Source organism: Oryctolagus cuniculus, chromosome 21 (genome assembly GCF_051225735.1).
Source record: "Oryctolagus cuniculus isolate XC-2025 breed Fujian yellow rabbit chromosome 21, ASM5122573v1, whole genome shotgun sequence".
In the NCBI taxonomy this organism is placed as follows: domain Eukaryota; kingdom Metazoa; phylum Chordata; class Mammalia; order Lagomorpha; family Leporidae; genus Oryctolagus; species Oryctolagus cuniculus.
In genome coordinates this window covers 2,643,343-2,657,209 of record NC_142887.1, presented here as the reverse complement: position 1 = coordinate 2,657,209, position 13,867 = coordinate 2,643,343, and the positions used below count along the sequence as shown (strand labels likewise).

General features: G+C 38.3%; 1 pseudogene; it reads right to left on the bottom strand.

Moving 5' to 3' along the window:
* Positions 1–8,418: 8,418 nt before the first annotated feature.
* Positions 8,419–13,867, bottom strand: part of LOC149119788 (inducible T-cell costimulator-like) — a 32,702-nt pseudogene continuing 27,253 nt past the window's right edge.

Below are 13,867 nucleotides of genomic sequence, written 5' to 3'. Positions count from 1 at the left end.
TCCTTGTAGTAATTTCTGATGATTCTTTTTATTTCTGTGGTGTCTGTTGTTACATTTCCTTTTTCATCTCTGATTTTATTGATTTGGGTCTTTTCTCTTCTTTTTTTAGTTAGTTGGGCCAATGGGGTGTCAATTTTGTTTCTTTTTTCAAAAAACCAGCTCCTCGTTTGGCTGATTTTTTGTAATGTTTTTCTTGATTCAATCCTGTTGATTTCTTCTCTGATTTTAATTATTTCTCTTCTCCTACTAGATTTGGGTCTGGTTTGCTGTAGGTTTTCTAGATCCTTGAGGTGAATAGAAAGCTCATCTATTTGGTGCCTTTCCAATTTCTTGATGTAGGCACCTATTGATATAAACTTTCCTCTTAACACTGCTTTTGCTGCGTCCCATAAGTTTTGGTATGTTGTGCTGTTATCCTCATTTACTTCCAGAAAGTTTTTGATTTCTCTTTTGATTTCTTCTATGACCCATTGTTCATTCAGGAGCATGTTGTTCAATCTCCATGTGTTTGCGTATGCTCTAGGGATTCCTGAGTTGTTCATTTCCAACTTCATTCCTTTATGGTCTGAGAAGCTGCATGGTATGATTCTAATTCTTTTGAATTTGCTGAGACTTGCTTTATGGCCTAGTATGTGGTCAATCCTAGAGAAGGTTCCATGTACTGCTGAGAAGAATGTATAATCTTTAGCTGTAGGATTGAAAGTTCTGTATATATCTGTTAGATCCATTTGGGCTATAGTGTCGTTTAAATCTACTGTATCCTTGTTGATCTTCTGTCCTATTGATCTGTCTATTTCTGAGAGTGGAGTATTGAAGTCCCCCAGTACTATTGTATTGGGGTCTAAGTCTCCCTTTAAGTCCGTTAACAAATCTTTTAGATAAACCGGTGCCCTGTAGTTAGGTGCATATACATTGATAATTGTTATATCTTCCTGTTGAATTGATCCCTTAATCATTATGTAGTGTCCCTCTTTGTCTCTCTTAACGGTTTTTGTGGTAAAGTTTATGGTGTCTGATATTAAGATGGCTACGCCTGCTCTTTTTTCATTTCTGTTGGCATGGTATATCTTTTTCCAGCCTTTCACTTTCAGTCTGTATGGATCTTTGTTGGAAAGATGTGTTTCTTGTAAGCAGCAAATAGATGGGTTTTGTTTTTTAACCCAATCAGCCAAACGGTGTCTTTTAACTGGACAGTTCAGGCCATTCACGTTCAATGTGACTAATGATAAGTGGTAACTTTGCCCTGCCATTTGCCAAAGATAAGTTCTAATATATGCTTTGAATTCCCTGTGATCTTTTCTGTGAGCTTTCCTTCCTTGGTTTCCTTCCTTTACCTTCTTTCATATTGATGACCGTGTTTCTGTGTTTCTGTGTGTAACACATCTTTAAGCATCTTTTGCAGGGCTGGACGAGTGGCAACAAATTCTTTCAATTTCTGTTTGCTGTGAAAGGTCTTTATTTCACCTTCATTCACAAATGATAGCTTTGCAGGATATAATATTCTGGGCTGGCAGTTGTTCTCTCTTAGTACCTGGGCTATATCTCGCCATTCCCTCCTAGCTTGTAGAGTTTCTGATGAGAAGTCAGCTGTGAGTCTGATTGGAGATCCTCTGAGAGTAATCTGACGTTTCTCTCTTGCACATTTTAGGATCTTTTCTTTATGTTTCACTGTGGAGAGTTTAATTACAACGTGTCGTAGTGAGGGTCTCTTTTGGTCGTGTTTATTAGGGGTTCTGTGAGCTTCCTGTACTAGGATTTCTCTGTCCTTCTCCAAACCTGGGAAATTTTCTGCTAATATCTCACTAAAAAGGCCTTCTAATCCTTTCTCCCTCTCCATGCCTTCAGGAACTCCTAGAACCCGAATGTTGGGTTTTTTAATAGTATCCTGAAGATTCCTGACAATATGTTTTAGATTTCTAATTTCCTCATCTTTTCTTTGGTCTGACTGTATCCTTTCCTGTTCTCTGTCTTCTAAGTCCGATATTCTCTCTTCTGCTTCTCCCATTCTGTTTGTAAGGCTCTCTATTGTGTTTTTCATTTGATCTATTGAATTCTTCACTTCAGTCACTATCCCAGTTTCCTGTTGTACTAGTTGTTTTGTTTCATTTTGATTCCTCCTTAATATTTCATTTTCACGAGAGAGATTTTCTATCTTGTCCATTAAGGATTTCTGTAGTTCAAGAATTTGTTTTTGAGAACTTCTTAATGTTCTTATCAATTTTTTGAGATCTGCTTCTTGCATTTCTTCTATGTCATCATCCTCATAATCTTGAATTGGGGTGTCTTTTTCATTTGAGGGCTTCATGGTGACTTCCTTGTTTTTATTACCTTGGTTTTTGCGTTTGTTATTTGTCATATTGGAGATATTTGGTTTCTTCACTGTGGTGCTTTTTCTTGTTATACTATGACTCTAGATTAAGTGGACTATCTGTTTTTGATGGAGCCTTAGGGCTTGAGATGGGTGTGGCCTGAGAGCTCTGTTTGGTGTGCCAAAGGTGACACTCCCAGGTTAGGCGTGGTAAACCTCTCTCTCTCTCTCTCTCTCTCTCTCTCTTTTTTGATTCAAAAGGGAAGTTATTCTGCACAGCTGAACAAAGTTGGAGGTAGTTAGCAGGCAAATGATATACCCACAGGAGCCAGAGATCAGAAGCTCTTTCCCAAGGACCACACAGGGAATCTGTTCGGCCCTTAGAGTGGGCTCAAATTCTCCTTCAGTCTCCCACTGGGTTGCCAAAGTTACGGAATTGTAGCGTCTCTGGAGAGTGCTCACGTGAATTCCGTGAGTTCTCTCCCCCACCGTCTCTTTTTTCACAGTCTCAGTTCAGTAGCACCATAAATTTACTAAGTCCTAATCTCCTGTTAATTCGCCCCACCCAGAGTCAGGTTTTACTGCTAGGCTCAGGGCCGGTGCAGACCTGAGGTCGCTCTGCTTATGACGTATGTCCAAGATGGCGCCTGCTCTTTGTCTTGCTCGCCTTTGAGAGGTGAGCGGAGAGAGAGAAACCCGTGTCCGTACCAGTCACCTTTTTTTTTTTTTTTTTTCCCTCTCTCTCTCTTCCAGTTAGCTTGGTGAAGTCCCCCCCACCCCGGGGGTCGTTCCCTCTAGTCTCCTCTCTCCGCTTGCCTGCCGGTGTCTCGGGTTATTGAGGTTCGGCTCACCTCGCGTTCCAGCGCTGGTGTGTTGAGTCTGCCGCTGATGTCCCGAACTGTGGGCTCCCACGCTCTCCACGCAGGTCTGCTCCCCTTCCAGCGCCGATGTGTGGACTCGGAGCCCTGGACGTCCCAAGTCTCCCCGCTGTTGCACTCCCCTTCGAGCACTTGCGCGCAGACCCTGCAGCTTGCGCAGCTCAGTCCCGCGGCTTGGCTTCCGCGACTCAGTCCCACAGCTCGGTCCTGCGGCTAGGCTTTCGCGCACGGTGGGCGACCTTGTTCTCCCAGTAGGTCCTCCGATTCACGCCCACTGGATCCAGAAGAATTTTGTCTGCAATATTTTCCTGGTTCTTTTTTCTGAGGCTACCGTAACTCCCCTTTTATTAAACTAAATTTTCCCGGACTATCGGTGCGCGCCCTCACTATTCCGCCATCTTGGCTCCGCCCCATTGTCTTTTAATTAAACTATAGGGGGAAGAGCAGAGATTAAAAGACATAGTTCTTAAAAAGGGATGGCTTTAAATGCGAGTTACATGAGTGACAACACCCCACTAAAACAAGATGCAGTGCAGCAACAAATATTTTTCCTTGACGGCTCCTCTTTTCTGACTTCCACAGTAATTTGGAGTTAATTGGTGCAGCTTCTCAATGCAAGACTTTGTGTTTTATGTTCTTTGATTCTTCCTTCTATCTCTTTCAGCTGCTCTTTTATCTTCCCTTTCATGTAGTGCAATACAGCTTAGGCAACTAGATGTAATAATGATGTAAACTAGTTTAGGTGAGAAAGTTAGATCAGCATGCAGATAGCATGAAAACAATGCACACTAACCATTGCCAATTTGTGTTTGCTTAGCCTTTGCTTGGACTGTGTACATGCTAAAACTATAGGTTCCTGTAAAATCAATAGATAATGCTAGCAAAACTATTATCACTCTCTCTTCAGGAAATTGGCTAATAATAGAGAACCTCATGAAGTTTGGTATTAAATAATTTTAAGACTTGCGAGAATCTTTCCTCTACTATCTTACATAACTGAATAGAAATGTAGAGGTATCAGGCAACAAAAGTGTGACTATCAATGTAACTATAGAACTTCCCATCTCTATAATGTCACCTTAGGGTGGTACAGGATGGGGAACACCCAAGAGACTAAAGATTGGTTAAAAGTGAGTGAAAACTGGCAATAAGAAAATGCCTACTGAACATATGATTGGAGCCAATTTATGAAAATCTATGTTTTATAAGTGTTTTCCTACCATTATCTTTGCAAAAAAGATAATGAACTTAGAAATAAAGTAATATTGGGTTGTAGTATTAGCAAGATAAATGAACTTTCATAAAATTACACAGGAAAATATGTACACATTATATACCTTATGCCATATCTAAGCTCTTTGCCTCATCCTTTGCTCAAATATTGCATATCCAATGGGTAATATATGTATTTATATTTAATTCAGAACCCATTACTTTTATTACTACTATATACTAAAAATCAAGTCAAAGACACATTGCATTCTGATTTCCAAACAGATAGTATATAGCTGAAAAATAGACTAAAGCTATAATAAAATGGGAAAATGGGTTCATGAAATTAAAAGAAAGCTTAAAATACTCAGGGTGTCAATGAGTAACAAAATATCATGTAGTAACCGTGGAGATGATGGCTTTATTTGAAGTGAGGGGAGGGAGGAGAAAGCTAGAAGGAGGCAAAAGCACAATTGGGTCTAAAATTGAATTTCTCTGATAAGGCATTTCAGAAGCAGCTTGTCTTATTCACTCAGCAGCAAAATAATCATATGCACTTTAATAATCTTTATTTCACAGGAGAGCATTGCCAGAGTAACAGAATGTAAGCAGAGGAACAGCACCTTGCAGATCACAAAGGCAAATTTGTGGAAAGAAATTTCACTGAGTTTCTCTTTTTCTTGCCAGGGTAATAACGGCTCTTATTTTTCCTGCACTATTTAATAATCTCACATAGACATTCTTTTACCTTTCCCTTTTTCATATCTGTTCAAACATGGACTATAGCATAAATCAGGAACTGTCAAGCTCAGTGGGCTAAGCAAAAAACAGATGTTATATCTTTAGCATTTTTATATAATTATTTTTATTGCTATTTTACCACTGTCTCCAACCCTTCCAACCTTATTGTTGTTTTCTTCTCTCCATAAACCAATCTGATGATAATATTCCAAGAAAGAGGGCTTAAGGTGGGAATTGGTATTCAGCTATATTAATCTGTATTTATTAACTAAACTTGCTTGCATGAAGATTTTAAGGAGGAGATGGTTGCAACTGAGGCATTATTTTTAGAAGGAAGTAAATTGAATTATAGCAAGTGGACTAAAATGCATTCAGGCCAGAAATTCATTTACTGAAAAAATAATGATTTCTTTATACTCATGAACACACACTCAAATATACACACACAAGGAGGGAAGTTAGAACCAAAATACCATAGGACACAGAATCTAATAAATTGGCCTTTTTTAATATTAACAAAATGAAAGTTTCCAGTGCTTTTTTTTTAAAGAGTGTAAAAACTGGAGATAATACTATGCCTACTAAACATCTGATTGGGGCCAATTTATGAAAATCAATGGTTTATAAATGCTTTCCTACTATTATCTTTGCAAAAAGCTATAGCTTGTAAAAATGAATTTAGAAATAAAGTTATATTGGACTGTAGTATTAGCAAGATAAATAAATGAGCTTTCATGAAATTACACAGGAAAATATGTTTACATGATAAAGGTTTGACTTCCACCAAGAATTTTAAGTCAATTCTACCTCTTAGTTTTAACATGCCCTCTGAATGCAAATCTGTGTAGTTTATATAGTTCTTTCTGTGGGTATGAAGGAAAAGTATCACCCACAAAGTAAACTGTGCATGGTTTCATCCTAACATATTCTGAACTTTGATAAGATTTATTAAAATGTAATTTTTAGAAATTATTCTTTCTTACCAGGTAAATCTTGCACAAATACCAAAACTTAAATTCATAAAGCTACCCTAGAAATAGTTAATGGCAAAAGAAATAGTAAAATTTGAAAATGCCAAGCAAAAACATGTTAAAACAGCAAATTACAGGGAAAACATTCCACAGTGTTGTAGCTAGTGTGTTTCTGATGCTCGTGGAAATGGGTCGTGTTGAAATACTAAGATTTCTGATATTCAAGAGGAATTTCAAACCCAAATGCTGTGGAAGTCAAAGCCTGATTCTCATTAAGCACAATTCAGAGTTCTAGAGATTTTCAAACCCAGCAGACTCTATTTTAGATTGTTTCTCCGTATTACAAAACCATTGATTTAAAATCAGCTCCTGATTTTCATTCTACATAGAGTCACTTTATTTGGGGCTTTCTGGGAGCCACTTTGATGGAAAATCAATAAAAACAAAAACAAAAACAGAGACTAACTACTGTGCTAAGTGTCCTATCACACTTCCAAGGGGAAGGAGTCAGGATGCAACTCCCTTCGTATGATCAGGAGAGAGGGGCTTTCAGAAGATTATCTGGGGAGCATAAATAGTGACTCCTGCCATGTTGGACTTGAATCTGACTCATGCCCAAGACTGATTGGCCACATGTTTTGAAAGTGGAATGACAAAGAGATGGCTTTTTTAAGTGACCTGTATTCTTAGAGTTTGTAAGAACAATTGTTGCTTAAGTTTATGTCATGGAACAGAGGTGGTCCATGTGCACAGGAGAGATGATACAGATTGTCTTAGACCCATATACCTGACTAGAAAGTGTCAGTGATGCCAAAAGTCAAGTGAATTACCATCTTTTCTAACATAATAAGTGAAGAGAGAGCTTAACTAAATCAGATTATCTGCAGGTACCTGTCACATCCTATTTCTCCTGTAAATGGTCAACCTACATTAGGATTGAATTGGGAAAAAAAGGTAGCTATAATTTTGATTATTGAAAGTTTTTATTATTTTACTAAGATTAGATGTGCCAATGGTGTATTTTGATTACCTGTTAGTGAAGAAAAACATCAACTCTACCCTAAATTTCATGAACAGACATGGGAAGCCCCATAGAATAAATTAAAAGACATTCTGAATGTCAACAGTAAAGTTTCTTTATAATAAAGAAGTTTTTCTTTTTCAGCCTTATGAGTGTGCGTGTGTGTATGTGTGTGTGTGTGTTGGAAAATGGTGATCTTGAAAGAATAGAAAAGTTTGGTGTTGGGAAAAAACATTGCTAATTTCTTTTGATCCTCAGATTATTACCTCTGGCTCTAGGGCCAGTAAATCAATGCTTTATTCTTGGCCCTGTCCATACTTCAGTGAGAAGGTACTAAAGTCAGACAAAAATCATAGTTATCAGGAAGATTTTCATTAGATTATTTTATCCATGTAATCTTTTCTCTTCTTTAGAAGCCCTTCTACAGCTTTACTTGATTTAATATCTCCCTACTCTCTGTTTTTGCCCAGAGCTCAAGTAACGGAATCAAAATCAAGGAGAATTGATTAACCTAAAAACTCGATCAGATTTTTACTAAGTATCTGAACGTTCCTGATAGTATTTTTAAGAAAGATTTATTTACTTATTTGAAAGGCAGAGTTACAGAGAGGCAGAGGCAGAGAGAGAGAGAGGGAAAGAGAGAGAGAGAGGGAGAGAGAAAGAGAGAGAGGTCTTCCATCCGCTGGTTCTCTCCCCAGATGGCCGCAATGGCCAGAGCTGAGCTGATCCAAAGCCAGGATCCAGGAGCTTCTTCCAGGTCTCCTACATGGGTTTAGAGGCTCAGGACTTGAACCAGTTTCTACTGCTTTTCCAGGCCATAGCAGAGAGCTGGACTGGAAATGGAGCAGCCAGGACTTGAACCGGAACCCATATGGGATGCTGGCATTGCAGGTGGCGGCTTTATCTGCTACAGCACAGTGCTGGATGTGCTTTAAAGAAAAAAAATGGCTGCTTTAAAGAAAAAAATAAAATAGTTGTTTTACTGCATTGCTAAAAGTAGGCCTAGACAAAGGGATTTCTTCCCAGTGAGGTCTGTTTGTTGAGTGCATATGAGATGGATTTTCTATAAAGCTAGTTGCAAGAAGGTGTTTGTTCTGAGAAAGAAGCAGCACCAAGGAAATCTGTGCAAATCCTGCTGGCTTTTAGAATCACAGAATGAACAAAACATGAGCAGGAGATGGATGTGGTCCAATCAAGTCAAGTCAGACTCTAGTCGAGGAAACAAAGGACTCTCACTTCAAGTTGAGGGGACCCGACCAATGTGTGCCATGCCCAGGTGCCTGAGAGTTATGTCAGTGCATATTTTTTAGCTGTGTTCACTGCTGCTATGAACACGTACTCACTATTTGGGTCATGCACACTTGATTGATATTTCTCTTTTGTAAGCTGAAAAATAAATATGCATTCAAAAATGTAGACTACTGCAAAAGCTGCACATCCTATGGGTAACCAGAACTTCACCTGGCAACAGAGCTTGTGATTCCTAAATATGCAAATATTCTCCTCTGAGAATCTCTACTTGAAAAGGAGGAGGGTCAAAAATTGATAGTTTGCAAAAGTAATAGCTGGCATGAGAACTGTCCAAATTATATAGGAAAAAAGAAACTGTTGTTGAATAATTGATATTGACAGAATTTCAGAGCCTTAATGGACACCGTGTTTCCATTCTCCTTTGTCTGCCTGAAGTCACAGAGGACTTGCCTCCCTGTCAGCAGCTGCATTTTGAATTGCAGGACAATCTCGGGGTATTTGCATAAAGTTTGAACACCTCCATTCTGAAATGTAAACATCTCATACTTGGCAGAGTCATTGATGTCTCCTTAAAGCGATTCCAACACAGCCAAGGAAAGGTTCATGTGTCTGGAGTTCTCTGCTGAAGACCTCACTGCCAAGCCCCATCTTTGGGCTTTAATAGCTGTGGCAGGGGCCGGCGCTGTGGTATAGTGGGTAAAGCCACCACCTGCAGTGCCAGCATCCCATATGGCTGCAGGTTCCAGTCCAGGCTACTCCTCCTCCAATCCGGCTCTCTGCTATGGCCTGTGAAAGCAGTAGAAGATGGCCCACATGGGAAACCCAAAAGAAGTTCCTGGCTCCTCATTTTGGATTGGCGCAACTCTGGCCATTGTGGCCAAATGGGGAGTTAACCAGTGGATGGAAGACCTCTCTCTCTCTCTCTCTCTCTCTCTGACTCTCCTTCTTTCTCTGTGTAACTCTTTCAAGTAAATAAATGAATCTTTAAAAAAAAAAAAGCTGTGAAAGACTAGTTACAAATACTGGCAAATTTTCAGATTTCCTTAATTGATACCATCTTTAATTTACATTTACAGAAAAGGTTGTTTTTTAAATCTAATTATAATGATCTACTTCTCAGCAATTTCCCTTTTATCTCTGTCATTTTATTATTGTTCTGACCAAACTACTGATTTCTTTTCACAGTAATGACAATATATTTTATATTGTAAGGTGTGTATCACTTTTAAACTTTCTTTTCTTTGAATTTAGGCATATCACTTATGAGCATCTTTAGTATCTTAACTGAAGGCAGTACTTACACTGTGAAGCTGAGTCATCAGCTTCCTCAGAGTTCTATAAGTTGTTCTGATGAAGTTCATATACAAAATTTTTCAGGGCTATCTTTGTCCAATGTAGTCATTCACAAGTACCAGGTAATATACTTAGTACATTTCTTGATTGTTACGGAACTTTAAATTTCACTAGATTTAAAAGTTAACATATTTTGAGCTAATTCTAATAAGCAGCACAATCTTTGACTTATAATTTTATTGTTTTTTAAAAAATATTTCTTTTTTAATGTATTATAATAGTCTACTTTTCACTAGCTTTCCCATTATCTCATTGCCTGTCTATTATGGCTCCTACTGAATTGCTCATTTCTACTCACAGTAATCACTTTATTTCATAAAAATCCAACATGTTTTTATTACTGTCTTTAAGATTACCATCACCTGTATTTTTCTTTAATATCCCAGTGTATTCCAGACCTGCCACTGTGAATTCATGGCCATGTTGGTTAAGTGTTCATTATGAGGTCATGAACTCCATCAAAATTCTATAAGTTGTGCTAGCAACCGTCATGCACACATGTTTTCAGAGACATTTTAGACCCACATGATAGTCACTCTTTTCAGGTACTTTTTTAGGCTCCTTTCAGGTTCTTTTCTATATTTCATGAAATTCTAAACTTCCCATTAATATATGAAAGTTTCAATAGAATGAGTTAAAATCCATCTATTTTAAAGATTTCTCTGATAAGTGTATGATCTTCATTTGATTTACATTTTGTGAAAATAATTTCATTTTCCTTTTTTAAGGTAATTGTTATCATTTCCAGTAATTTCCCTCATATTTGCTTGTCATTCTGCTACTACTTCTAGAAAATAATTGTTACTTACCCTGGTCACAGTGTATTTTCTTTCTTTCTTTCTTTTTTTTTTTTTTTTTTTTTTGACAGGTAGAGTGGACAGTGGGAGAGAGAGAGACAGAAAGGTCTTCCTTTGCCGTTGGTTCACCCTCCAATGGCCACCATGGCTGGCGCGCTGCAGCTGGTGCACCGCACTGATCCGATGGCAGGAGCCAGGTACTTATCCTGGTCTCCCATGGGGTGCAGGGCCCAAGCACTTGGGCCATCCTCCACTTGCACTCCCTGGCCACAGCAGAGAGCTGGCCTGGAAGAGGGGCAACTGGGACAGAATCCGGCACCCAGACCGGTACTAGAACCTGGTGTGCTGGTGCCGCGAGGCGGAGGATTAGCCTAGTGAGCCCTGGCATTGGCCAGTTTATTTTATTTCATAACACCTGGATCCTCTTTTTATGTATTTATTTTTTGTGTGTGTGTTTGAGCTTATATCACCTACATGTATCCTTGGTATCCCATTTAAAGCTAATCTAACCACTGTGAACTTGAGGCCATCTTGGTTGTATTTTTTTTTAAACTTTTATTTAGTAAATATAAATTTCCAAAGTACAGTTTATGGATTACAATGGCTTCCCCCCCCCCATAATTTCCCTCCCACTTGCACCCCTCCCATTTCCTGCTCCCTCTCCCATTCTGTTCACATCAAGATTCATTTCCTTTCTTTTTTTTTGAATGTTTTTTAACTTTTATTTAATGAATATAAATTTTCAAAGTACAGAATATGGATTACAATGGCTTCCCACCATAACGTCCCTCCAACCCACAACCCTCCCCTTATCCACTCCCTCTCCCCTTCCATTCACATCAAGATTCATTTTCAATTCTCTTTATATACAGAAGATCAGTTTAGCATACATTAAGTAAAGATTTCAACAGTTCGCTCCCACACAGAAACATAAAGTGAAAAATACTGTATGAGTACTAGTTATAGCATTAAATCTCAATGTACAGCACACTAAGGACAGAGATCCTACATGAGGAGTAAGTGCACAGTGCCTCCTGCTGTTGACTTAACAAATTGACACTCTTGTTTATGGCATCAGTAATCACCCTAGGCTCTTGTCATGAGCTGCCAAGGCTATGGAAGCCTTTTGAGTTCACCAACTCTGATCATATTTAGATAAGGTCATAGTCAAAGTGGAAGTTCTCTCCTCCCTTCAGAGAAAGGTACCTCCTTCTTTGATGACCCATTCTTTCTGCTGGGATCTCACTCGTGAAGATCTTTCATTTAGGTTTTTTTTTTTTCCCCCAGAGTGTCTTGGCTTTCCATGCCTGAAATACTCTCATGGGCATTTCAGCCGGATCCGCATGCCTTAAGGGCTGATTCTGAGGCCAGAGTGCTGTTTAGGACATCTGCCATTCTATGGGTCTGCTGTGTATCTCACTTCCCATGTTGGATCATTCTCTCCCTTTTTGATTCTATCAGCTAGTATTTGCAGACACTATTCTTGTTTATGTGATCCCTTTGGTTCTTAGTCCTATCATTACGATCAATTGAAAACAGAAATTGATTTTTTTGACAGACAGAGTGGACAGTGAGAGAGAGAGACAGAGAAAAGGTCTTCCTTTTGCCATTGGTTCAGCCTCCAATGGCTGCCGCAGCTGGCGCACTGTGGCTGGCACACTGGGCTGATCCGAAGGCAGGAGCCAGTTGCTTCTCCTGGTCTCCCACGGGGTGCAGGGCCCAAGCATTTGGGCCATCCTCCACTGCACTCCTGGGCCATAGCAGAGAGCTGGCCTGGAATAGGGGCAACTGGGACAGAATCTGGCGCCCTGCCCGAGACAAGAACCTGGTGTGCTGGCGCCACAAGGCAGAGGATTAGCCTATTGAGCCATGGCACCAGCCAAGATTCATTTTCAATTATCTTTATATACAGAAGATCGATTTAGTATATATTAAGTAAAGATTTCATCTGTTTGCACCCACACAGAAACGCAAAGTGTAAAATATTGTTTCAGTACCAGTTATAGCATTACTTCACATTGAATAACACATTAAGGACAGATCCCACATGAGAAGTAAGTACACAGTGACTCTTGTTGTTGACTTAACAATTTGACACTCTTGTTTATGGCATCAGTAATCTCCCTAGGCTCTAGTCATGAGTTGCCAACGCTATGGAAGCCTTTTGAGTTTGCCAACTTCAATCTTATTCCAACAGGATTGTGTTTTGTTTTTAAAGAAACTTTCATTGGCCACAAAATTGCATAAGTTTTTCTGACAATTTTCATGTATACAATTTTTCAGAGACTTCTTTGGCAAATTTGGTCATTCTCCCTTTCCAAGTATCATATTTGATGGCAATTATGAATTTTTCCAGAACTATGACATTTATCTTTGATTTCTGAAAGTGTCAATAGTTTAATTCAAGTTACTGACACTTTTCCTTCATGGTTATAATGGTTTTTGATGTGGATTTCTAAATTTTGTGAAAATTTTTGATTTATATTCCTTCTTAATATATTGTAATTATTTAGTTTTCAGCAATTTCATTTATATCTGTTGGTCACTCTATACTGCTCTTACAAAATTGCTCACATCTTTCAAAGTTATCATCATTTATTTATTTCATATCATCTGCATGCTTTTTCATCTGTTTTATAAATTGTAGTTAATACTAATACCTGTATATTAACATCCTAGTGCAAGTCAATCTTAGCAGTAGAATCCCATGGCCATCTTGGTTGTTATTATGAGGTCCCCAACTCCATCACAATACTACAAATGTTCCTGGCTACCATATTTTACACATATTTTTAGAAATATCTTAGACTCATTTGATAATTCATCATTTTCAAGTTTTTTTTTTTTACTTTTTATGGACTTTATGGAATTTTAACTTTATCTTTTATTTTTAAAGGTTCTAATAGAATATTTCCAGATATAGACATCTTTCCCTCAAGATTTTTGTGGTACATTACAAATTTCCCCATACCTCTGGCCCCTTATCCCCTAATAATATCTCATATCATTATACTTATATACTTATCACAATTAATGAACCACAGCTATAGTTCTAAACTTTTTAATCCAAATTTCTTTTATCTCTTCCACCCAGCCCAGAGTCTGTCAATTAACATTCTGTGTTCAGAATAAGTTTTTCTTTTAATATTAACTTCCACATGCAAAGGAGAACAAGCAGTTTTTGTGTCTCTGAGTCTGGCTTATTTCACTCAATGTTATGTTCTCTATTTGTAGCATCTATTTTACTACAAATGACAGGACTTCATTCTTTTTATAGTTGAATAGTTCATTGTGAATATATATCCCATTTTCTTTATCCATTCATCTTATTAAGC